This window comes from Onthophagus taurus, chromosome 1 (assembly GCF_036711975.1).
Source record: "Onthophagus taurus isolate NC chromosome 1, IU_Otau_3.0, whole genome shotgun sequence".
In the NCBI taxonomy this organism is placed as follows: domain Eukaryota; kingdom Metazoa; phylum Arthropoda; class Insecta; order Coleoptera; family Scarabaeidae; genus Onthophagus; species Onthophagus taurus.
This window is the reverse complement of record NC_091966.1, coordinates 19532346-19558578: the sequence shown is the minus strand read 5'-3', so window position 1 is coordinate 19558578 and position 26233 is coordinate 19532346. Positions and strand designations below refer to the sequence as shown.

At 32.4% G+C, this 26233-nt stretch overlaps 1 protein-coding gene and 1 long non-coding RNA gene across 2 annotated transcripts in view; one reads left to right on the top strand and one right to left on the bottom strand.

Moving 5' to 3' along the window:
* The window catches only part of LOC111420405 (Cyclic nucleotide-gated ion channel subunit A), a 220483-nt gene extending 194498 nt beyond the window's left edge, over positions 1-25985 (bottom strand). The window contains exon 1 of the mRNA XM_071198171.1: positions 25656-25985. The gene's annotated coding sequence lies outside the window, so the exon portion shown is untranslated. The remainder of the gene's footprint in view (positions 1-25655) is intronic.
* LOC139431130 (uncharacterized) lies at positions 196-1310 on the top strand. The gene is made up of 2 exons (XR_011641443.1): positions 196-564; positions 624-1310. It is a non-coding gene; the product is annotated as an uncharacterized lncRNA (long non-coding RNA).
* Positions 25986-26233: the final 248 nt, after the last annotated feature.

The window sequence follows — 26233 nt, the reverse complement described above, 5'->3', positions numbered from 1 at the left end:
TTTTATACTTGAATTCCGTTTAATTCCAATTTACACTGTTCGATACCTACATCACATTCGAAACTATTATTTGCAGTTTCTATTTAAACGGCGCCATTATCGGTTTGCGATATCGCACCACATACCCCAAATACATAATAGTTATCGACCTCAATAAATAAACATAAAGTTTCATTTCGTCGGTAAACAGAAATTCCATGTCAAATGTACGTCTAGTTTCGTTACCGAGAGTTGTATCCATATATTTATGGGATGCTAGAAAACGGATTTTGTCGAAGGCAATGTTACAGGTCACGTCGGGTGGTATAAATTCCAATTTACCCAGATAATTATTGTTTTAACCCCAAACTCGGTGACAATGACGTAGGCGACGTAGACGACTTTCCACCAAACGACGTCGTTGTAGAAAAAAAAAACGCCGTTTTAATTAAAGCGAAGATTCCCATTTGCTGCTCGCGAATAATTATGTGGGTAATTAAATCTCTTCCTGGCAATTTATGCGAAGTATTTGGTTGGGGGCTGACCTTTTTCTAGAATATCAGTTTGAGAATGACATAAGCCAACGTAAATAAAATAATTCTTTGTTATGATTAATAAATTTTTTGAGTAACAAGAACTTTTAGAAGAAAGACAGATATTGGAAAAGGGATAAAATCCCCTGTCCAAGGACTGGAATTGAAACGAATGGATCAGAAATAAAGTGAAATGCTTAAGCTTGTAAGACGTGAAAACTTGATGAAGGCACCAATTGTTTACTTAGATAAATGGTAACCGATAAAACGCAATATCATTATTGCAAAAACTGTTTATCATACCGAGACATCTGTTTACAACATGGCGGAAACGACCCGAACTTTTCCAATCAATCACATCAACCCCTGTAATATTTCTCCCTTGTCTGAAACTAAACAAATCATGGTTCAGGATGAAATATCACATTCACTTTTTCTTATGAAAAGACGTATGATTGTGTGATAACCAAAATTGAGATTAAACGTGGTTTTACAAAAATTATATTATTAAGGTATTATAATATAAATTTATGAAACACCTAAAATGTATACGGTTTCATGCGAAACTCGATACTCTTATACTATAACTCCCTTGATTTTTGTATTATGCTTTGAACGTCTTTCTAAGAAGCTATTAAAACCGCTATAAGGAGATTCCAATCTTTTCTTATCCCTAAGAAGGCTTTACACGTCTTAGAGATCTTGGTTTTGTTAAATTTCGACGTTTATATTTAAAAGAAAATCGTCACGTTTTCAAATATAGTATGTGAATTTTTGTATTAAAAAATGTTTAAATTATCTTTTCTTATTTCTAATCTATTATTAGCAATGATTGCACAATTTCCTTCCTTTCATACCGCCAGGTAATCATCTTTGAAAAACGTAGTGCTTTTGAAAGCATCTATTACGGTCTGAGAGCCTGAGACTCTGTCGTTACCCTTGAAACGAATTAATTATCACTAGTGAGTTAATTAACACCATTCAAATACACCACGAATAAACGCATAAATTTCCGAATAACGCAACGAAATATAAAGTTCATTTCGATAGATGAGGCCAATTACGCAATCGATAAAAGACAATTTAGAACTCGCACCCTCGGGCTATGATTGCACGGTACATCAAGGGTCAACAATGAAAACCATTGAAACAGCCGTCGTCGCCGTCGCGAATTTCATGTGTTGTCGTTTTTCTTTGTCCAATACGAACGCATCCCAATAATGCAAATTTTGCTTTTACGTCTGCCACGAATGGATTTGAATGGATTAATCGGTTGCATTGAATCGTTCATACGTTAAATGGGCATCTGCCCAAAACCTTCTTCTTCATTGTTATCGATGACAGTAGGTTGTTAATATGCAAATTATTTCTTATTACACTATTATTTAAAGAATTAAAATCTTATCAATTTCTTTTCCCGGTCAACTTTTATATTCCTCCCAATAAAAATATCACATATGAATTTTTCATGAACGCGTTCGTTTTCATTTCTATTTGAAAAGGGAAAATTTTATTCAGCACCTTCATTTTTGGTTGACGATCCTTCCCTACTACCTTTTTCCAATATTGATTATTGATTGGATGATAGAGAATCGAAACTTTCAACCAACTTTCTTATTGTTAAAGGTTTTTTGTGAAATTGAGGTCAAAGTATCTACAGAAATGTGATCCTGGAATTTTATCTTTACCTTCTCAAGTGCGGGGCTTCGTAAATCGACAGTTTACATAAAACTTCGAGAACGAAATGAGAAAGGTTATTTTCATGAAAGGAGATTGTGGTTGAGTAAATCCACTTGAAAAGAATAGGGTTTTTTCGGGGAAATTAAAATTTTAAGTACCTCAATTTATACTAATACTTTAAAAGTGTGGTTGTCATAAAATTAAAAAAAAAAAAAGATTTGGGGTAATAATATCTTATTTCTTTCAGAATCATTTTAATTTTATTTCAATCTACAATTTAAAAATTAAAAAAAACAAAAATTTCGCTTAGGATTTCTATTTTCTTCCCGTCTCTCTTTTTGCGCTTGTTCTTGTGTCTATTCTTACCAACTAGAATTTAAAAGAGTTGAACGTGATCACGATTTATCGATTATCATAATGTACGACCATATCCAAAAACTGGTTGAGATATTAAGATAAAATAAGAATCATTTTACAGTAAATTTGATTCTATTTCAACATACTAAATATAATTCCTTCATTCCTATAAATATCAATGACACGATTTTTTTAAAATTAAAGCATTGTATTGCAGATTGAATGATAAATTATCATTGATAATAAAAGAAATTATTATCTTACTACCAAAAATCTCGTCGTAATATGAAAGAGAGAACAAATTTTATTTTCGGAGGTAACAAACAATCTTACAAAAACATGCAAATATAATAATAATAACATACTAACATAATAATATAACATAAATATAATACATTTCCAAAAATAGAGCTATCGACCTTGGTCTTTCTGTCCGAAATCATTGACATTGTCGGATTATAGGTCCATTCATGCAGCCCCCCGACATACCAAAAAATAAAAAATCTTTATGCTAAAGTATTGTACTAGTTTTGTACCCCTACGGTTTGTAAGCTATAACGTTTTTTGTGATGGGGGGCTGCCTACATGTCAGCCCCCGACATTTTTTACCCCAACGGTTTCCGAGAAACAACCCCTTTTATAAGGCGGGGGCTGGCTGAAAGTTACATTCTGGTGATTTACCGTACAAACTTGCTATTTCCTGTGTGTTATAGTATTGTACTAGTTTTGTACCTTAATGTACCGGTGAAAAATAGATTTGTACCCCAACGGTTTGCGAGAAACAACCCCTTTTATAAGGCGGAGGCTGGCTGAAAGTCACATTCAGGCGATCTAGCATACATACTTGTAACTTAATGTACCGGTGAAAAATAGGTCTATAAAATGTAACAGATTACAGAAAACTTGAATAGATTCAACGTTGTAGTGTTTGTACACAAAACATAAAAAAAGTAGCTTCTACACAGTACATTTATTCCATCAAATTATGTACTAATAATTACTATAAAATATTGAATAATTTGAATAATTAAGAAAATTTAATTTGTTTCTGATACCTATCTCTGTTGCCTATCGGAATACTACATACGGTGTGATATTGCATACTTTATGATGATACTGCCCGACATCCCATATTAAACCTTATCAATTGTTACTACAAATTATCAATATCTTAAGAACGACTGCCGATCAGAACAAAAATTAAACTTTATTTTCGATTTAAAATTAATTTCTCCTCGCAAAATATCAGTTAATTCAAAAATAAATAAAATACTAGTACATCAACAAAAAATCGGGAGTCTCCCCGGGACTTTTTCGTAATCGATCGGGTGCTTAGGTAAATTATCACTTCCGAATCTGTACCAAATATGAACCAAATAGCTTGATCAAAAAACATACTTTATATGAAAAAGATCGGACATGTGTTTAGGCAAAGTTACACTTCCGGTTAGCCAATTTCGCTCAAATGTTGATACAGACTTACTTTTTTGCTCTAATTGGCGTATACAGGCTGTCCCGAAACTCAACGTCAAGCGGGCACCGGGTGAGTGGCAACTCATACCTGTTCTGGTAAAAATAAGAAAAAAATTCTATGTTCCTTAGTTAAGTGGCAATAGACATATTTTTGAAAATGTTAAAAATTGTTCCCGTACATCATATCTTTAGGTACTACAGTCTGAAATGTTCGCAATTTAATAGTTATTTTTTTAATAATGTATTCCTCATGAACCATGCTACTATAGCAGTCACAAATCGAACAACAAAAGCCGTCAGTTTTGCAAAAAGACTATTAGTTTGATTGAGTTAAGGTTGAAGGAATTTATGTCTATTAAGTTTGACACACGATATCTAAACAAAGGAGTAGTACAACACCCTTGGCACGTTATTTTAAAAGATGGCCTGTTTAGTCAAGATTCCAAAATGGTATAACAATTGCCATTTTTCTTTTCCTAAAAAATATTATTGCCTGTTTTTCTGCAAAAAACGGGTTATTTAAAAAATTCATACTTTCGTATGTTATTTGTATTTCCTCCAAAATGATTTGACAACTTTGTTAGAAGATGTGGCACTCAATATCTACAGAGAAATGTGGTTTCAACAAGATGGTTGCTCAGCTCATTATGCTTGTCCTGTACGGGATTGCATATAGAATACCCAAAAAGATGGATTGGGCGTCATGGTTCGATTACGTGGCCTCCTCATTCTCTGGGTCTAAATCCACTTGATTTTCTTATTAGGATTGCATAAAAGAAACAATGTATCAAAAACCGATTGAAAATCTTGCCGAACTGCGCCTCAATATTTATACAGCAGCAGAAGAAATAAATGCAAAGAGATTTGCACAACTAGTAAAAAGATCTTTTCTGTGACGATGCAGAGATTGTATTAGTGCCGATGGCAAATAATTTGAGCATTTGCCTTAGTTTTAAGAAAATAATGCTATAAAATTAATAATAAATAAATTTGTTTGTTTAATTTTGTCTTTAGGTTAACCTTATTTGAAAGAGTCTTTTTGCAAGGTATAAGGGTTACCATCTTGTTGAAACCATATTTTGTAGTTCGTAGATATTGACTGGCACATCTTGCAACAATGTTAAGAGAAAATAAAAAGTAAATACAGATAACATACAAAAGTATGAATTTTTTAAATAACGTGTTTTTTGCAGAAAAACAGACAATAATATTTTTTATGACAACAAAAATGGAAAGTGTTGTACCATTTTGGAAACTTGACTAAACAGGCCATCTTTTAAAATTACTAGCCAAGGGTGTTGTACTAGTCCTTTTTTTAGAAATCGTGTGTCAAACTTGATAGACATAAATTCTTTCAACCTGAACTTAATCAAATTAATATATTTTTTTGCAAAACTAACGGCTTTTGTTGTTTGATTTGTGACTTTCACAGTAGCATGACTCACAAGGAATACATTATTAAAAAAATCACTATTAAATTGCGAACACATCTGACCGTAGTACCTAAAGATATGATGTACGGGACCGATTTTTAACATTTTCAAAAGTATGTCTATTACCACTTAACTAAGAGACATGGAATTTTTTTCTCATTTTTACCAGAACAGGTATGGGTTGGCCTCTCACCCAGCGCCCGCTTGACGTTGGGTTTCGGGACAACCTGTATAAAATTTGAGCAACGTAGTTTGTCGTGTTTTCGAATTATCTTGCTTACAGACATACAGACCGACAGACAGACAGACACACAGACATAGTTCCAATACTTTCTCCTTATATAGAGAAAGTAAAAAAATAGTACAATACTATAACGCACAGAAAACGGCATGTTTGTATGCTAAATCGCCAGAATGTAACTTTCAGCCAACCCCCGCCTTATAAAAGGAGTTGTTTCTCGGAAACCGTTGGGGTACAAAACTATTTTTCACCGATACAGTAAGGTACAAGACTAGCACAGTACTATAACACGCAGAACATGAAAAGTTTGTATGCTAAATCGCCAGAATGTAACTTTCAGTTAACCCCCGCCTTATAAAAGGGGTTGTTTCTCGGAAACCGTTGGGGTACAAAACTTTTTTTCACCGGTACATTAAAGTACAAAACTAGTACAATATTTTAGTGTACTATAAGGTTTGTTTTTGTCAAAAAAGTCGGGGGCTGAAATGTAGGCGGCCCACATGATAAAAAACGTTATAGTTTATAAACCGTAGGGGTACAAAACTTTTCGTTGGTGGTACATTAGGGTAAAAAACTAGTACAATACTTAGCATAAAGATTTGTTATGTGGAGGGGCTACCTACATGGACCTTCGGATTATTCGTGTCGAAATATTTGTTAGTAGAATGTCACTTAATTACTGTGGGAGTGATGGTGTGACTCAGGAGTGGTAAACAGATGTTTTAAGGGGTTTAATGGAAAATTTTTGGCCAAGTTAAGCGAGAAACTTGTTGTTACTAGGAATACGTAATCGTAAATTCTAAACTTCTATGAAGTACTTAGATCTTCTCAGCACGTCATGAAGGATAATCGATGCGTATTCGATGCTTGGTCATAGCGCGTTATAAATGTGTGTAGTGCATTCAGTTGATAATCCGCGACCTCTCAATGTTATGGATCTAAAATGCTTGGCGCGGTTCTTGATTTTCCTATTTACTTTCATGACGTGCGCAAAGAATTTAAGGGCTTTGTCAAGAGTTACTAATAGATATTTGTAGACTGATGTGGGAGAAATGATGGACGATTGGATTATTATTTCTGGAGAAGGTGCATGATTTGAGAGGAATGGAACAAAAAACAAAAGTATAGATGTCCGGACCATGCTAGTTGCAAGTTGTGTCATCGGCGTAGAGCGATGCATATATGTCCAGCTCAAATACATCTGGGTTATCGTTGTATATATCGATATATCATGGCAAAAGATATTGTATAAAGAAGGTGAAATTGGAGATCCTTGTGGAAGGCTTTGTTGTAGGGAGAAACTGCGATAGTAAAGGTTTTTCAGTTTTACGAGTAAAGAGCGTTCTGAAAGTAATTGTTTAATTATGTTTAGGATATAGTAAGAAATTTTCAGCATATTTAGCTTATATAAGACACTTTTGTGCCACACCGAATCGATAGTCTCCCAAACATCCAAGAACACTGCAGCAGATTGACGTTTTCGGTAGTGGACCACCTGGAAGTTCGAAACCAGAATCGGCAGAGGATGAGATGTACATCTTCCCGGTTGGAAACCGAATTGATACAATGGTAGCTTCTTTGAAACTATAGCCAGCTACCTATTCTTAAGGTGTGATTCAAAGAGTTTTCCTATTACTGGCAGCAGTGAAATAGGAGTTTGCTGGGTCGGATAGAGAGAACTCTTTCTTGGGCATACAGATAATAATGGTGTTCCAATCTTGTGAGAAGTGTTGACTTACCAGACAAAAATTCAATATTTTCCTGATGTAAGAGTGGACGTCTAGATCCAGGATTCTTAAGATTGGCTTATGCTTAAGAGGGTGAAGTAGTTGTCTTCTTGTATAAAAGCGTCCTCAGTAGTTTCGGTCCCACTCAACAAAGCAGATTGATGAGTCGTCTATTATTTATTGTCCTCTTGTTGTTAACGCAGAATAAAGCATCTTCAGTGAAGGAATATATTGATATATTTTCAAGGTAGTTAGCATGCAAATTAACATTTTTTTGAGTATCAGAATGTCTAGAACTATCACTGGGATCAATAATCCCTTCAGTAATCTTGTGTTTTTTGAGATTTTTGATATTTCGACAATTTGTGAAGTTATTCCTGTTGCTTTGGTTGATGCTGTCGCAGGCTTCCATGTATCTTTCGCTTCGGTGTTGCTGTACTAGCCTTTGAATGTATTAATTAAGGCCGTTAAACCTTCTCTTCAGCGCAGATATCTCCAACGAGATAAATAAAAAAAATTAATCGATCGTAATTGATTTAATTAATAAAATAATTATTCGGGAGACGATCTTTTTATAAGAATAAACTACTTTATTTTATACTAATATTTCGATCAGTTTATTTCAATCTTCCTCGGAGTATAACTAAAATACAAAAGCAACCAATCCGAAAATAACAATCTTACAATAAAAGTTAATTACTTACAAATTGTGTTTCTTAAGGAAATAACATAATGAAACCATAAAACATTTATAACAAAATAATTGGAGATGTAAACATTTTAAAAACACAATACAATACACATCAAAAATGAAAACTTCAAGTTGAAAAATAAAACGTGAAATGTGATAACCGTATTAAAATAAGCAAATCAGTACTCGTCAATCGAGTACGTCACAAATAAAAATTTATTTTTATCTAGGTCAAAAAGATATGAATAAATGTTGCTCAAATTTTCTGTATCTAACTTGAAAATGACAATGTTATTTTCAGCGTTAATATGAAACATTTCCAGGAATAATCTATTGTGATAATTAGATTCCTTGTCCAAAATTATTGTTTGTGTTTCAAAATCAAAAATATGGTTACGGTCAACAGCGTGCTTTCAGCACATGAGTTTTTTTTAATTTAACGTCACTTTTGTGTTTATTAACTCTCTATTTTTTAACCATTATTTAGTTTGTCCAATGTATTTATCATTACAATCTTTACAAGTAATGCAGTATATAAGTTCCAACTCTAAGAATTTTTCTGTTTTATCTTTTAAAGTTGAGAAATATTTAATTTATTTGAGTAAATATTGATGAATATCAAATTATCCCGTTTTAAATGTATTCGAAGTAATTCTGTCAATCCGGAGATATAAGGAATTTTTTTATATTATTTTAATTGTGTTGAAGTGTTAAAATTTTTACTGATGTTATATTGTAAATTAGTGGAAAATAGTAATTTATTAAGGAGTTGTCTTGGATAACCATTATTTTCAAACATATTACGTAAAATTTTTAGATTTTGTCTTTAAACTGTGGTTCGACTATAGTACATATTCTATGTTTTAAAGTAAGCACCGTAGCAATTTTATGTTTGAATGTGTAGTTGGAATGAAAATTTACATATCTACCAGAATATGTTGGTTTTCTATACCAATCAAAAATAATTTGGTTTTTTGCATCTCTAATCATCATGGTATCCAAATACGGAATACTTTTGTTGTTTTTCCTTTCGATCGTAAAACGAATGTTAGGATGAAATTTGTTAAACACATATAAAATGTTATCTTCTTTAAAAGCTAAAATCTATTCTGATTTCTATTTATGTAGTAGTAAATTTTCACACCACTTGGTAGTAAGATCTGGTAAGATCTAATGTTTATTTACTGATATTTTGTTACTATGCACACAAATAGTTACCATGTCTTTTTTTAATAACTATGTAACTTTTGTTTCATTAAGCTACTATACTTGTTTATGATTTATATTTACAACATCCGCCCGTAAACGATAAATAAGTATTTTAGACAGAGCATAAAATTTTTGCCCTAAAAAATTCAAACTTAACTTTTTCGAGCGATTTAGTGAAAATGTCGCTTATGTTATTTTCACTATTACAAAACTTTAACGTAATTTTGTGTTCATTAATAATTTCCTTAATGTAATGGTATCTCACATCAATCTGTTTACTACGCTTAGTTATTATACCACTTTTTATTAGACTCATTGCGCTTCTGTTGTCCATAAATAGTGTGGGTTCTACTTCCCTTCCGATAATTTCTTCTATTAATCCTTTTAGATACATGATTTCTTTACAGCATTCAGCTGCTGCGACGTACTCTGCTTCGGTTGTAGATAGCGCAACGATTGACTGCTTCCTAGCACTCCAACTTATAGGTCCATCATTAACCATTATTATGAATCCGGATATATTTCTTCGAGAATCAACACAATTTGCGTAATCTGCATCACAATACGCGTTTATTTCTAGATTTTCTAAGCCCGTATTTACTCGATATTTGATGCCAAAATTTTTATTTGTATTTAGATACTTAAGGATTCGTTTTCATCGATTTCATGATTATTTTTTCAATTAAATCATTTTGATATAGTTTTAATTCGTTATTTATTATTTTTAGATTTTGACCAAGAAAGCTTCTGGTTTCTTCCATGTTTTTCTTATAAAGATTTCGTTTAATGTTTCTATTATTTCCTGAATTCGGTTTTTTTCATTTGATACCATCATCAACGTAAATACCTAATATTATTGTCCCATCATTGTTCTTAAACATACATTGTTCAGATTTTAACAGTTGTAAACCTATTTCTTGTAATATTTTTGTGAACGTCGTGTTCCATTTTAGTGGTGCTTGTCTCAAACCATATAGAGCTCTTTTTAATTTACATACTTTTTCTTCTTTATTGTCACTATATTGTTGCGGTATTTGCATATATACAACTTCATCAAGGGTTCCGTATAACAATGCTGTTTTTATATCGAATTTAACTAGGTAACTAGATTTTGCTGCTGCAATTGCAAACAAAGTTCTTATAGCATTAGAACTTATTACCGGACTAAAAATTTCATCTGTTAGATTTCTGAAATCTTGTTCAAACCTTCTAACAACTAGTCTCGCATTAAATGTTCCATCTTCCTTTACTCTAAAAATCCATTTGCTCGACAATATTTTTTGGTCATGTCTCTTAAAGCTTCTTCATAGTTTAGCAATACAAAATCTTTAAATTTTTCTGGCATTCTCCTTATTCTTGCACTTGCTCTGATTTTCCTTCTTCGCTTTTTTTCTGTCCATTCACTTCTTCTTCATTCACTTCTTCTCCATTAACTTCTTCTCCAATCACTTCTTCTTCATTTACTTTTTCTCCTTTTTCCTCTGTCGAATCTTCTTTTATGTACCCGTATTCTTTCTTTTCTTGATTTTCAATACTTTTATTTTGAACGTCTGGTTTGAAAATGATGTCTCTAGCAACTTCGATTCGTTTCGTTTCTTGACAATAAACCCTGTATCCTTTCGTATCCTCTTCATATCCCATGAATAAGACCTGTTACTTTTACTATCCCATTTTCTTCTTTTTTCTTTCGGGACATGTATGTATCCTTCAGTTCCAAATATTTTAAAATTTTCCAAGTCGAATTATTTATTAAACCATAATTGATAAGGTGTGTTATTGTTTATTGTAGTTTTCCCTGATCTGTTCACAGTAGGTTTAGGCTGCGGTGTTCACTGTTTCAGCCCAAAAACATTTTTCAATATTTTTTTTCTTTCAGCATTGTCCTTGTCGCTTCTACCAAAGTTCTCATTTGTCGTTCAGCCCTAACATTCTGTTGGTGTGTATGGTATTGTTCTTTGGTGTCTGATTCCGTGTTTCGTTAAAATTTCCTGAACTTCTTTACATGTAAATTTTAAACCATTGTCCGTCCTTATTATTTTTATTTTTTCCAATATCGTTTTCTGCTTTCTTTATAAAATCGATTAACTTTTCTTTCACTTCGTATTTGTGTTTTAAGAAATATAATGTTCTAAAATTTGAATCGTCTTTTAATAACATTGAAAGACGAGTGTTTAACGATTGTTGTTCTATTGGTCCGCAGAGATCTACATGCACCAATTCACCTGGAAACTTCATTCTACTTTCACTTCTTGGATGTGGATTTCTATGTTGCTTTCCTTCAATACAACCTTCACAAAAAAATTCTGAATCTTCATAATTGATGTTATGGCGCTTTAACAAATCTCTCGTATATGTCTTTGATTGGTGTGCAAGTCGTTTATGCCATCCTTGTAAGGTATCTACAGTGACTCCTACAGTTGCTCTATATCTAAAATCTACATGTTCAAATTTCATTCGATACAGCTTTCCATCTGTTAATGCTATCGCAACAACTATGTTATCTTTAGTAAATTTACATATTTTTTCATCTGATGTCATTTTATATCCTTTCGACAGTGCAATTCCCAAAGAAAATAGATTTACCTTCAAACATGGTACATACAAAACATTTTTCAAATCTATCATTTCCCAATTCTTTCCATTAAATGCCTTTAACCGAATTCTTCCTACTGCTGTAGCATCTAAGAAATTTCCATCTCCAATTTTTATTTTCTTTGCTCCCTGACAACACATGTGATCGCTTTTTATTCTTTGCTCCTCAATCAACAACCGTGATGTTAATTCACATATTGATTGATTGTTCGATGGAACTGACTCCCATGCAGATACAAAATGTTTGTACTGTTCTGGCAACGACATGATCACCTTTATCATTAACATTTGGTCGGAAATTAGTCCTATCTGTTTTAATTGGCTAGCAATTTCCTCCAACTTCGCTAGAAAAACTGACATGCTTTCTCCTTCATATTTAGTATTAAAGAATTTCTGTCTTACTAAATGTAAACTCATTTCAGATTTATGTTCGTAAACTGAGAGTAATTTTTGCCACATTTTATGTGGATTTTCACAGCTTAAGATGTGTGTCATTGAAGCTTCCTCCATTCTTTCCACTAGTATTCCTTGTGCTTTTACGTCTCTGATTCTCCATTTTTTTTAAATTTTCTTCGTATTTCTCTGTACCCGTACGTTTTTAACAGAATTGTTGTTTGGAACTTCCACAAACTCCAATTATCTTTATTTTTCAATTTTATATGACAAGTATTTCCCTTCATTTTACTTAACCGTTTTCTCTTCACTTTATCCTTTTTTTTGTTCTTTTTGCTCTACCGTACACCTCCGGTTATTTCTTTAGGACCATAACCTATTGTGATTTCTATTTATGTAGTAGTAAATTTTCACACCACTTGGTAGTAAGATCTGGTAAGATCTAATTGTCTCTGGATCTAATCATAGAAAAATATATATATATTATAAAATTAAAATATAATAATAATAAATAATATAAATAATATATTAAATAATAATATATAATTATTATTATTTAATTATTAATATTATTATTAATTAACATTAATTTTATTATTATCTAATGTTTATTTACTATTGTTTTGTTACCATGTACATATATAGTTACCATGTCTTTTTTTAATAACTATGTAACTTTTATTGCATTAAGCTACTATACTTGTTTATCATTTATATTTACAACAAAATCAAATCGTCCACATATTTCCTTATGAATGTTAATTGTAAATCATTAGTTTGTAAAATTTCATCCACACAATAATCCATCACCATTAAAGACAGAATCAGGCTAATAGGTGACCCATTGGTACTCCTGAAATTTGATGATATGTTTTATTTTGAAAAGTAAACATGGAAGCATCAGAAAGCAACTTCAAGCCTGTTAGGAAAGTTTCTTTATCCCATTCACAAACTCCATAAATTCTCTATCACTTTTCGATTAGTAAACAGATTAACTACATCGAGTAAAAACACTACATTTTCTTTTGGAAGTTGAAAGCCTCGAAATTTGATACAGAAAATTTGAGCAACGTTTATTCATATCTTTTTGACCTAGATAAAAATAAAAATAATTTATATAAATTATTTTGTTATAAATGTTTTATGGTTTTATTATGTTATTTTCTTAAGAAACACAATTTGTAAGTAATTAACCTTTATTGTAAGATTGTTATTTTTAGATTGGTTGCTTTTGTAGTTTAATTATACTCTGAGGAAGATTGAAATAAACTGATCGAAATATTACTATAAAATAAAGCAGTTTCTTTTTATAAAAAGATCGTCTCCCGAATAAATATTTTATCAATTAAATCAACTACGATCAATTAAATTCTTTTATTTATCTCGTTGGGGATATTTGAACTGAAGAAAAGGTTTAACGGCTTTAATTAATACATTCAAAAGCTAGTACAGCAACACCGAAGCGAAAGATACATGGAAGCCTGCGACAGCATCAACCAAAGCAAAAGGAAAAACTTCGCAAATTGTCCAAATACCAAAAATCTCAAGAAACACAAGATTACTGAGAAGATTATTGATCCCAGTTATAGTTCTAAACATTCTGATACTCAAAAAATGGTTGATTTGTGTGCTGACTACCTTACGTTAACAACACGAGGACAATAAACAATAGACGACCATTATTATCTGTATCCCCAAAAAGGAGTTTTTTCTATCCGACCCAGCAAACTCACTACAGCATTTCACTACAGCCAGTAATAGGAAAACTGTTTGAATCACACCTTAAGAATAGGCTGCTGGCTATAGTCTCAAAGAAGCTACCATCGTATCAATTCGGTTTCCAACCGTGAGATCAACATCTCATCCTCTGCCGATTCTGATTTCGAACTTCCACGTGGTCCGCTACCGAAAACGTTAATCTGCTGCAGTGTTCTTGGATGTTTGGAAGACTATCTATTCGATGTGGTATAAAAGCCTCTTATATAAGCTAAATATGCTGAAAATTTCGTACTATGTATATCCTAAACATAATTAAACAATTACTTTTAGAATGATCTTTACTCGTAAAACTGGAAAACCTTTACTATCGCAGCTTCCCCCTACAACAAAGCCTTCCACAAGGATCTCCAATTTCACCATCTTTATATAATATCTTCTGCCATGATATATACATCGATAACCCAGATGTATTCAAGCTGGACATATATTGTAATAATAACCGATTACCAGTAGTTTAGTCTTGTTTGATTATCGTATTGATCGTAGAAGAGTTTTTTTTAAACAATTATAAAATAATGTTAGATACTATACGCTAGTGAATTTCGGTACATTTTATTGTTCTTTAATGTTCTAATCCTAAACTATCACTGTAAAGTTGTAAAGTCGATGCGAAGTAATTTTAAAGATTCGATATTAGATAACCTCAATTTAAATTTTTCAAAATTATTTATTTAAATCTTTATCTACCCGGATCAAACCTATTTAGAACGATAAACTTAACTTGGTTAACAAAGAAAATAATTAATATTTGTATGGAATAATGAAATTTGGATGAAAATTTACAAAATTAATTTGAACATATTGAAAAATTTATCGTTGAGATCAGAAGAAAATGAATGGATATTTGAAAATTGATTTAAAAGAGCATCAAAATTACGAAATATCACGCATAATTATAAACAATTTTAAAAATTTAAATAATAATTTGACAAATTGAATTAGAGACATTTCAAATGTCAAAGTTGGCTACATTGAAAAAACTAAGACACAAATTCCAAATCCATAAATTTAACCAATCAGGAGAGGTTATTTGGAAATTTAACATCCGAAAAACGGAATTTATCAACAAAAAGAGGGTGCTTCCTGTTGTCTAAAGAAACACACACATTTTTTTTGCTCTGTTGAAAATTAATTAAATCAACGTGTCAACGAGTTAAAAAAACTATATCCGTTCCTGTTCAATAATTTCGAAGAAATGATTAAATTCGCTCCTGATCAAGTAAAGCAATTGGTTCCGTTTCTGGTAGAAACCATCATCACTAGTGAAGAGAAAAATTGGTTCTCAATCCTGAATCCAACTGTTCCTGTCACGAAGAAAATATTATTCTAAGTTTGACCTCCAAGGTTCCCATAGAAACAAATTGGCTAAGTTATTTTTTTTTATAATTTATTGTTTTTGTTGATACATTTAAAAAAAAAAACTCTTCTTACCTTCAATAAGAGAAGTTCTTGATAAGTTCAATATTAATTTTGAGATTACTATTACAATTTCCTAATTAATTTAATATTTGACGAGTTGTTTAAGACCATAACATATCCGAGTTGATAAATATTACTTCGAATCAACTAATTTAGAATATTTGTTTATATAATCAGTATATTTTGTTAATTTTGTCGACAACATCTCAATTTGATTGCACCTTAAGTTGTGCACATGTTTGTCTTGACAGTATTACCAGAACCTGCCTTTTAACCCTGAGATAATTCGACAATTCTGTTTAAATATTTAAATTTTTTTCAATTTAATAAAAAAACAAGTTATTATAAAATTTAGTAATGTTGTTTTCATTAAAATAATTCTTTTCAAAAGAAGGGGGACTATTTGCGGTCCATTTGGAAAAACATTACAATTTGCATTGTCTTCGCCGATGACACAACATTGGTCCTCGCATGGTCCGGACATCTATACTTTTGTTTTTTTTCCATTCCTCTCAAATCATGTACCTTCTCCAGAAATAATAATTCAATCGTCCATCATTTCTCCCACGTCAATCTACAAATATCTAGTAGTAACTCTTGACAAAGCCCTTAAATTCTCTGCTCACGTCATGAAAGTAAAGAGGAAAATCAAGAACCGCGCCAAACATTTTAGATCCATAATATTGAGAGGTCGTGGATTATCAACTGAATACGCTATACACATTTATAACGCGCTATGACCAAACATCGAATACGCATCGATTATCCGTCATAACATGCTGAGAAGATCTAAGTACTTCCTAGAAGTTACAATTTACGATTACGTATTCCTAGTAACAACCAGTTTCTCGCTTACAAGTTTTATACACTAAAGTTGTCAAAAATTTTCCATTAAACCCCTTAAAACATCTGTTTACCACTCCTGAGTCACACCATCACTCCCACAGTAATCAAGTGACATTCTACTATCAAATATTTCGAAACACCAAGGTTGGTAGCTCTATTTTTGGAAATGTGTTATATTTATGTTATATTATTATGTTAGTATGTTATTATTATTATATTTGAATGTTTTTGAAAGATTGTTTGTTACCTCCGAATATAACATTTGTTCTCTCTTTCTTATTACGACGAGATTTTTAGTAGTAAGATAATAATTATCAGATATATATAAGTAGTGATTAAAATTGCAATTAAAACAGTATTTCAATGTCCTCTCTCATTTAGTTTCGGAGATATGATGATTTAAATTTCTTTTATTATTCGTCTCCCGAATAATTATTTTATCAACGAAATAAATTCACGATATAATATTCTTTTTTCTTTGATAAGTTTATAATAAACGGCGGCAGAGGAAAGTTATAGTTAATAGAGGATGATGGGCTTACTGCGACTACCGATTTCTTAAGGTGGTCGTTGAATCTGTTAACAGTGCAGGCGTGATTATTTGATTTGCTCTTATGAATTCTTTCATTGCTTTGTTGACTTTCGCCATGTAGGAAAGCTTATAGTCTTTTATTGTAATTGCAGCTGATTTAGGTACACTAGTAGTAGCATTGATATGGATCTTCTGATCAATATGAATAGGTATTCCTACCCAAATACAGGTCAGGAATAACTTCCACAAAGATGATTAGGTATCTTATATTCTTGGTACAAAAGACTAGATCAGGAGTAGAATTGGAATTGTTGGCCATAACATACGTTGGAGGTGTTTCTATCTGGACAAATTTTGACATAGTACCAGTACCAGTACTTGGCTGTTTTACCTCTTTTTGGGTGAATTTATGTTGAAGTCACCGATAATCACATGAATCAAGACGCCGTGTTAAATATTGTCTCTTCAACATGGCGAAATGAGTTGATGTAGATTAAGAATATGTGTAATTTGTTTATGCCAATCATTATGAATAAATGCGGAGCGTTATTCAATGGGGAATTGATTCTGAGACGGTTCGTCCTAATGATTTTACTAATCTTACTCTGTTCGGTTAATGAGGAAAAAATTTAAAAAATCATAGCTCAAAAAGGAAATCAGATATGAAGATGGAATAAGAATCATTTACAGCAAATGTAATTCTTCTTCAACACTCTAAATATAATGCCTTCATTTCTATAACTCCCAAAGATATGATTTTATACCCATAATCATGATAAATGTTTAGGTATTACACCATATATTATTATACAGGGTGATTCAAAAACCACTGACAGACTTCTGGAGTAGATAATACATGAAAAATTAAGATGAATAGTCTTTATATACATGGGGTCGCAAATGCCTCCTTGGCGAGATATAGCGGATCAAATTTTCTTTAAAATTAAACATTATCTGCAATAAAAAGCACTTTTTAAAAAATATTGTCTACGCCATTGTTCTCTACGCGTGTAAATTCAATTATCTATCAATTGGTCTCTTACAAAACTTTGATCAAAGCAATAGTTTTTAAGAAAAACACGTTTGTAGAAAATTTGTTAATCCAATCAAAAACTGTTGCTTTTATTAAAGTTTTGTAAGAGACCAATTGATCAATTTACACGAAAATACTGCCCGTTTGACAAAATTAGCAGTGGCGTTGAAAATATTTAAAAAAAAACTTGTTATTGCAGATAATGTTTAATTTTAAAGAAACTTTGATCCATTATATCTCGTTAAGGAGGCATTTGCGACCCCATGTATATTAAGACTTTTCATCTTAATTTTTGATGTATTACCTGCCCTAGAAGTCTGTCAGCGGTTTTTTGAATCAGCCTGTATAACTTTATATTGATAAGATACTCGAAAGCTTCAGTTGTCTTTTAAAATTAGTGTGCATTCTTTATTTATTTCTTCGGACGCTAACAGGATGAACCCACTAAAACAGCGCCCACTAAAACATATTGTTTAGTTTACAAAAAAAAATAAAAATAAGTCATTGCAATACAATAACGAAAATTATACAACAAAAAAAAACGAAAGGAATAATATTACCCAAAACGCGAAGAAATACATCTTTTAAACATAAATGGAGTGGAATAAAAAATATCAATGCTGTTACAATACTTATCAAAAGATCCTGAATTCTTAGAAGCCGGTATATGCGTTAGATGCTGATGGAGGTATCCTAAACACCAAACAGTCACGACTTTGGTACTGCGGAATATATGAGATAAAATTTTCGGCGTATCGACATACCCATTAACTAGTTTATACAAGAAACCAATATCAGTGGCAAAACATCTGCATTGCGAGGGAACCAAACCCCTAAATTTACTTGCCAGAAATCCCACAAATCGGCGTTGCAGCGCATCCAACAGATCTATATAAATTTAATATTCCATCATCTGTCAATAGATTTTTTTATAGAAACACGAGCAAGTTGAGTGTAGATCACTGCTTATAATTTCAGTGTTCAATTATTTCTGAATGAATTTCCACGTGAAGTGATGTCCCAGGAGACCCAAGAAATCAAGAATTTCAAGGATTGTTGGGTTAAGAAATGGTTTCTTCACAAGAGATCATTGCTTCTCATTATCTTAAAGAAAATAAGTGTTTTTATTGTAGTACTAAGCAGATTGAAAGGATCGAATATTTGAGGTATCTGGTAACATGCTATGATTTTTCTAGATACCTAAGATGTTAGGTGGTAAGGAACTGACAATGTTTTTTGAAGAAATTGGATAAACATATTCCATTTTGTCAACTCGATGAAAAATGCATAAAAAATATTTGGTATTTATTCCAAATCATTCCAAGTCATTGACATAAAAATCTCTTTTGTGTCTTGATAATGCTTCCAAAATATTTTTGCTCTCAAAAGAAGCCGTCCCATATGTAACGATGTATTGCAAATTTTTTGCAATGAACTGGAATCTACAAGTTCTTTTTCGTCCATTTTTGAAAGATCATTTGTGACTGCGATCTTATACGAAATACAATTAAATTTGACAAGAATTCTTCTTAGACTGGAAGGCCCAAAATTTCAAAATTGATGATTTTAATAGATGCTACATGTAAATAATTACCCCGTGCTTGATTGTGGAACTCTTGGTGGCAAAATAAACATTTAGTTTTTGTGACTAACATAGATATTTTAATTTCCTAATTTCTTCTATGGATTATGTATTTTTGAATCATGATTCAAAAAAAAATACATACCTAATCTATAATTTCTTCTAATAGTTCAGCCTTAAAAGAAATTCTTTGACTTCCTTAAAAGTTCGAAATTCTGCTAGATTTACACTTCTCACATTCACTTGCTAAATTAGAATTAGAAAGTAATCATGCTGATTCAACGAGTAATATAAGTGAAATCCAACATTCAGTAAGTTATTTCAATGTCGTTTAATGTCTGTGGTAACATCTTTTACAGATCCTTTAACAAAGGTACTGATAGCAAATAGTGATTTAACTTTTTGAATGTGACATAATTCCTAAATACATTTCTACTTTTGTTAGAAATATAATTTTTTTAACTAGTCTGGTTAACTAGTATAAACAATGATTTCACCTATAAAGTCGTCAATAAACGTCTGTATGATAAAGTGCTCAAAGACTTTCAAAAGATCTCCATGCTATCGAAAAAATGTTATGCTACCGCATACCTATTCGACTTTGGTACCACACATGTCTCCAACATTGCGAATTTTTTCATTGGTAATTTTAACTTTGAACCAAATGTTAATGAAAATAGTCGTCTTTGTGATGCGACATACTCTCTTTTTAAAACTATTTGCGAAACGAAGTAAGTGCGAAGTAATTTGTGCCTCCTTTGACTACTTGTTAAAAATCCTCTCTAAATATAGTGCCGTCGACGCAAGGCAAGCGCTTGTATATATTCTCCCTTTTAGATTACCTCTTATGTACTGAGTGTGGAGGTAGTACAAACAACTATGAACGTAATCCTGCGACATTGATCTCATCACGTGCTGCGAAATTGTGTGTGGATATTGTTTTTGTCTATAGAGCAGTTTTATATATGGTTATATGAGTATATATGAACTTGGTCTTCAAAGAGGTATGTAGCTTTCATTAAACTGATTATTCTTTAATGCAAAAGTACTAACACCCCAGTTGTATTAGTTTGAAACAAGAAAGCTCTCTCTTGTGTTAGAAAACATCTTCCGCCCAGAAATATAAGAACAAGGGCAAAAAACATTATCCGCTTGAAACTACCTGTCGTTTTTTCTGACGCGAAGTCAAGGAGACCAAAGAAATTTGAAAGCAGAAGATCTTTTTGAAACCAAGAACATCAGAAATCTTTTTACGATTTCTTCGATTCGACAATATCGGGACTAGGATACAACCTGTCAAGATGAAGATAAAATTGAACGAGAAATTGGTAAGCCAGATATAATTATTGATTACAATAGAACAAAATGTAGAGTAAATGTTGTGGACCATATTTCTTCTAACTATAAAATTGTGCAAGAACCACCAAAAGGTATTACCGGTATTACCAGACCGTATTACATAGTTTACTCAAAATATCTGGAATAAATTCTCAACTGATATTTTTGAATTTCTTCTGAAATTTTGCATTGAGCTTGACGGATGCTCAACTGAGAGTACGTGCTAACTGGATATATTTACCGAAATCTTTGTGTCTAAGAATTTGTGAGATATGTTATATAGAACTACTGAAAGAACAACTTGAGAAACATAGAAGTGTCGGACGAGTTGATAGGTGTACGCGTTGCGGTTCAAAAAAAAAATAGAAAAAGTAAATACTATTGTAAAACATATAAGACATTTTTATACATAGAACACGTAACTGTTATGTGCAGTGAGTCTTCAATTAAGCGAAAATCGTAAGGTTAAATTATTAGGTTGTAGTTACATTTAGGAATAAGAATTTTATTATATGTTACAAGAGAACTATTTAGATAATATTCTTTTTATTTTATTAAATTATTATACAATTTTAATGATTTTATTGTTTCTAAGCACCACACCACCAATAACACCAATAAAGGATTACGTCAGATTTAGAAACAAGTCATATTTGTGTTACTTCTGATTGTTTCAGCTATACATTTTTTATTATACAATGTTCCTGTATTAAATATAGTTGCTTTTATACAGGATGACTATCAACCTACACGCATAAACTTGGGAAATCATACCTTCATGAGGAAATAACATTCCTCAAGAGAAATAATGACTAATAGGTGAAATAACTGGTAGTAAATATTTCTTAGTTTCCTAGCTATCCAATATAACCGGCGACACCTAGATAATCTGTTTCCTGGATGATAGATAGGTCGAGGTGGTCCAATGGCCTGGCTACCGTGATCGCCAAGTTTTTGCGTATAGGTTGAGAATCATCCTGCATACCAAACCGTTGAGTAATAACGGATATTACTCCATATCATATTAAAAGTAATATAAACCGATTATATTACCGAGGCGAGTCGTTGTCTATTAAGGCACTTAGAGAATGTCCTCAAGGGGAGTGCTTGCACCTGTTCTGTGATGCCTGGTAATTGATGACTTGATGACACCTTAACAAAAAATGGATTCACGATACGGGGATATGCTGGCACAAATCCAGCAGTTATCATATCTTAACATAACGGGTGCAATTAAATCTTGTCCAACGGCTGCTCTTGAAGCTCTACTCGGTTTCACACCACTTCATTTATGCATACAAAAGGAGGCAGCTTTAAGTGCCTTATCATTGAAAACATGCTCTTTACTCAAGTTGATGCAGGGTTACCTCAGAGGATACCTCGAATACCTTAAGGACACATGTCTAAACCACTTGATTAAAATTAAAACAGACCTTATAGACCAATAGAATATAATTTCGACCAGCCGTATAACATCACTTTTAGAAGCAAGGATGATTGGACGAAGGGTGAGCCCTTGCCTGGTACATCGATGCTTCAACGACAGTTGGATCCGGAGTAGGTATGAGCATTAGTGGACCAAATAACCGCATTAAATTGCTCCTCAGGTCGGACATAACTATTTTTCAAGCTCTTGCTATAAACTAAACCGCCCTAAAGGCAGTTCAGGTTTACACATGTGAATTCGCACCGCTAGAAGACGAGAGAACTCGCTAGGGGTAATGATATTACCCTATGGTGGGTTCCAGGTCACAAAAACGTTGAGGGTAATGAAAAGACGGAGAAGCTGGCCAAAGAGGCAGCGAGGACATTCTTTATTCGACCCCAACCCAGTTGTGGACTACAAAAAAGCCACTTAAAATAGGCAATCAATAGTTGCGTGGCCACAAAGATAGCCATACACTGGAAAGAATTTCCAGATCACAGACAGGCGAAGAGTATGATAACTCTGTCGCAAAACAAAACCAAAGAGGTTTTATGCGTCAACAAAGAGGATCTAAGGTCGCTCTCAGGCTACCTGGTCGGCCATGCGCCCCTAAAATACTACCTCTTCCACATTGGACAAGCACAGGATCAAATTTGTCGACTTTGCAACGACGAGTCAGAGACTGCTGAACATATACTGTGTGAATGCGTCGCCGGTGGCTGCCTAAAACACAAAATTTTCTGTAAAGTTAGCCTAACAGCTACCGACATAAAGGAACAAGACCTTGGAGCAATACTAAGGTTCATCAAGGATCTACATTTGCCCTAAACCTTTAGAGGGCTTCAGTTATATCTAATAGCTCCCCTCAGCCCGGCAGCAATAATAATAATAGAAACCGATTAAATGAATTAAGAAACTATACCGTCTATAAGACTGTCATGACCATTTGTATTATAAATGGGGACGTCACCACCGAAGGGTTAATAAAGTACCCGAGTAACAATAATATTATATTATTCAACATCTGTAACTGAAGCGTAACTGCACAAACCCGTCCCGCTTGATGTCGAAATCTTTCTATCTTATAAAAAGCTTGTGATAAGTTACATGTTACCATACAGAGAGAAATATATTCTTGAACGAAGATTATTACTCTTGGCTCAAGCTTATCATATTCTTGTATATCCATAAGATCATTTTGTTGAGTGAAGAAAAACCACATATTCTCAAAGCAAGTATGCAAATATTCTTGATTCTCAAGAAAACGAATTCTTAGTGAAAGTAAATCAATAATCTTGAAAAAGAGTATCTTAGTGTTGCGTCAACAATCCCATTTTCGTATCGAGAATAGATTTCTTATGTCAAGAATAACGTATCTTTCTTTTTAGAAAAACTTATTCATGTAACAACAATCTTGTATAATTTTTCATTTCAGTGTTATAAATTATTGACGCAACAATGAATTTTTTGATACAAAAAATTGATATTCTTCGATGCTAAGAATATGACATACTTCATTCGATAATATTTCTATAGAGTATCTTATACTGTTTCTAAGAAACACATTCAAGAATAAATTTTTCTTGAGAGTCGAGAGAAGAATAATTTCCCTCAGTGCATGTAATATTAAAAAAATTAATACATAATCTCTCAATCAACACGTAACGTGACTCAATATGTAATTCTTAATTTAAAAACTAAATTTTATAGTCATATGCTGAGCTTAAATAGACAGGGTGGTTCAAATTCGATGTCCGAATAGGCTATCTCGGAAACTATAAGAGTTAGAAAAAAAGTAGCTTACATGTCTCGATCTCTTTTTTTAAAAAACGGAAATTGTCACAATATCTCAAAATTTAAAACCGAAAAAATTTTTTTAGTTACGTCATCAAACTCTCTGTGAGAAAGTGTCCATATAACGTCTGAGTTATAATACTCCACCTATAATAATAACCAAGATAATTGCACTTGCTGGTTTTACGATATTTTTAATTTTGGCCTCTAGGGGAAAAACAAAAGACGATAGCGATTTGAGGTTTTCGACATTGGAATTTATTTAAAAAAAGAGATCGAGACGTGTAAGGTACTTTTTTTCTAACTCTTATAGTTTTCGAGATAGCCTATTCGGACAACTAATTTGAACCATCCTGTACATTGAAAATCATAGGTTTCAACTTATTGTTAGTATAAGACAGTGGTGTCCATAACGTGGATCGTGAAGCCATTTTGAGTCGATCGCCAACAAAAATCACGAATCTGAAATATCTATATCTGGGCATCAAAGCCAAAGAAAGAAGGTTAGCTTTAAAATGTAAAAAAAGATTTTAAACCCTTCGGTCGATCTTGGCAAGACATTTACTTAAAAAGTCGATCTTGATCAAAAATTAGTGAACATCACTGGCATAAGACATACATCAAATGTTAGGTTGGGTCATAGCCCACCACACCCCTATATTTAGTTAGTGAATGAATAATTAGCATAACACAAAGAAACAATATAGTTTGAGTTTTGTTGCCAACCTAGATCTAGGCATTTAATGCAATGCCCAAGTATTCATAATGATTAATGAGCACCTAAGTTTGGATGACAAAATAATTGAAAACTTTTTAAAAAAATTTATATGGGCTTCTTATTCTGTTGTTATGACATACAGGTTGACAATCAATCTAAAGCCGTTGTCTCGGTGGTTCACGTCGCTCCAGACAGTTTCACAATGAGAGAATTTATAGGTGCGTCAAAGGTTGGCATGAATGGTTTAATTCTCGCCACTGCACAAAGATAATAAATGTATTACATTCTAAACAGAAACTTTATCTTTTATTTTTTAATATTATAAATTATAGAAAATGTTTCCCATGTATATATATTTTTTATTTGAGCTGCTGTGAAATGAAAATGAGCAGTGTCGACATGTTTGACTTTTGATTTGTCATTCTTGTTATTTGTGCATCAACTACAAAAAAATAATTTGAATCTATTTCATCTCTTTTAACGAGATCAAAGTTGGTTCAAATGATGGAAGGCTCATTTCATATCAGTCGTTTCTTTTATGAAATATTAATATTTTAGTATCTTCATTAACAGTAATCTTTGCAAAGTTTTATCAGTTTTATATCTTTTCAAATTAATTCCAAACTACGACTTTTTTAATAACCTTAACGACTTTCTTAATTGTGTTCATTGAAACCATCCTTGGGAGATATTTAACTTTTAAAATGTATAAAATTAAAATAAATAAATTTGTATTTTATGCTAATATCGCAACCTCTGCATAGATTCAATCATATTTGACAATCAATTACCCGATATCTGTTTGCAGCGGCGGGAAGCGCAAAGTACATAGATTTTATCGAAACGCAATATGCAATTTACTCACGTATCAACAACTCACCTAAACGCTTTAAGCACGTCAACTTCCCCACACTTTCTTGTTTTTCAGTTTTGTAAACTCTAAAATTTCGCGACTAACGTAAAAACAAAAAAAAGCACTGAGCGACGATCACTTAAAAGCAGCACTGAATGCGATGATAAAAGTTCTTTTGAAGTTTTGTAAAACTATTCCGTTATTCGAATACCGACTATATTTCTTTTGATATCCAACTGAAAAACTGCCCGCAGTGAAGTTTCAAACAGGGTTTTGTATTTTAGTATTTTTCGATTGTATATGAGGGGGTGTTATTCGCGTTCACTTCCTGCGTTCGCTTTAGGGAGCACCAGGCATCGGTGGAGGCCTCGGTGATACTACTGTTCAAATCCACGCAGCGTCCCGACGCTATGCCGACGCGTCGCGACGCCTCCCCAACGAAATATCTCCCTCGATGTCGTTTTAGTCGACGATGCGAACTGCCAAGTCGCTATTTTCTCTAATTACGAATTGTAAGATGTTATTACCAGAGGGATGAATTTTGCATTCTTTTTATCTTTTCTTTATTTTCATGGTTCATGAGATTATTAACCTTTCAAAAAAAA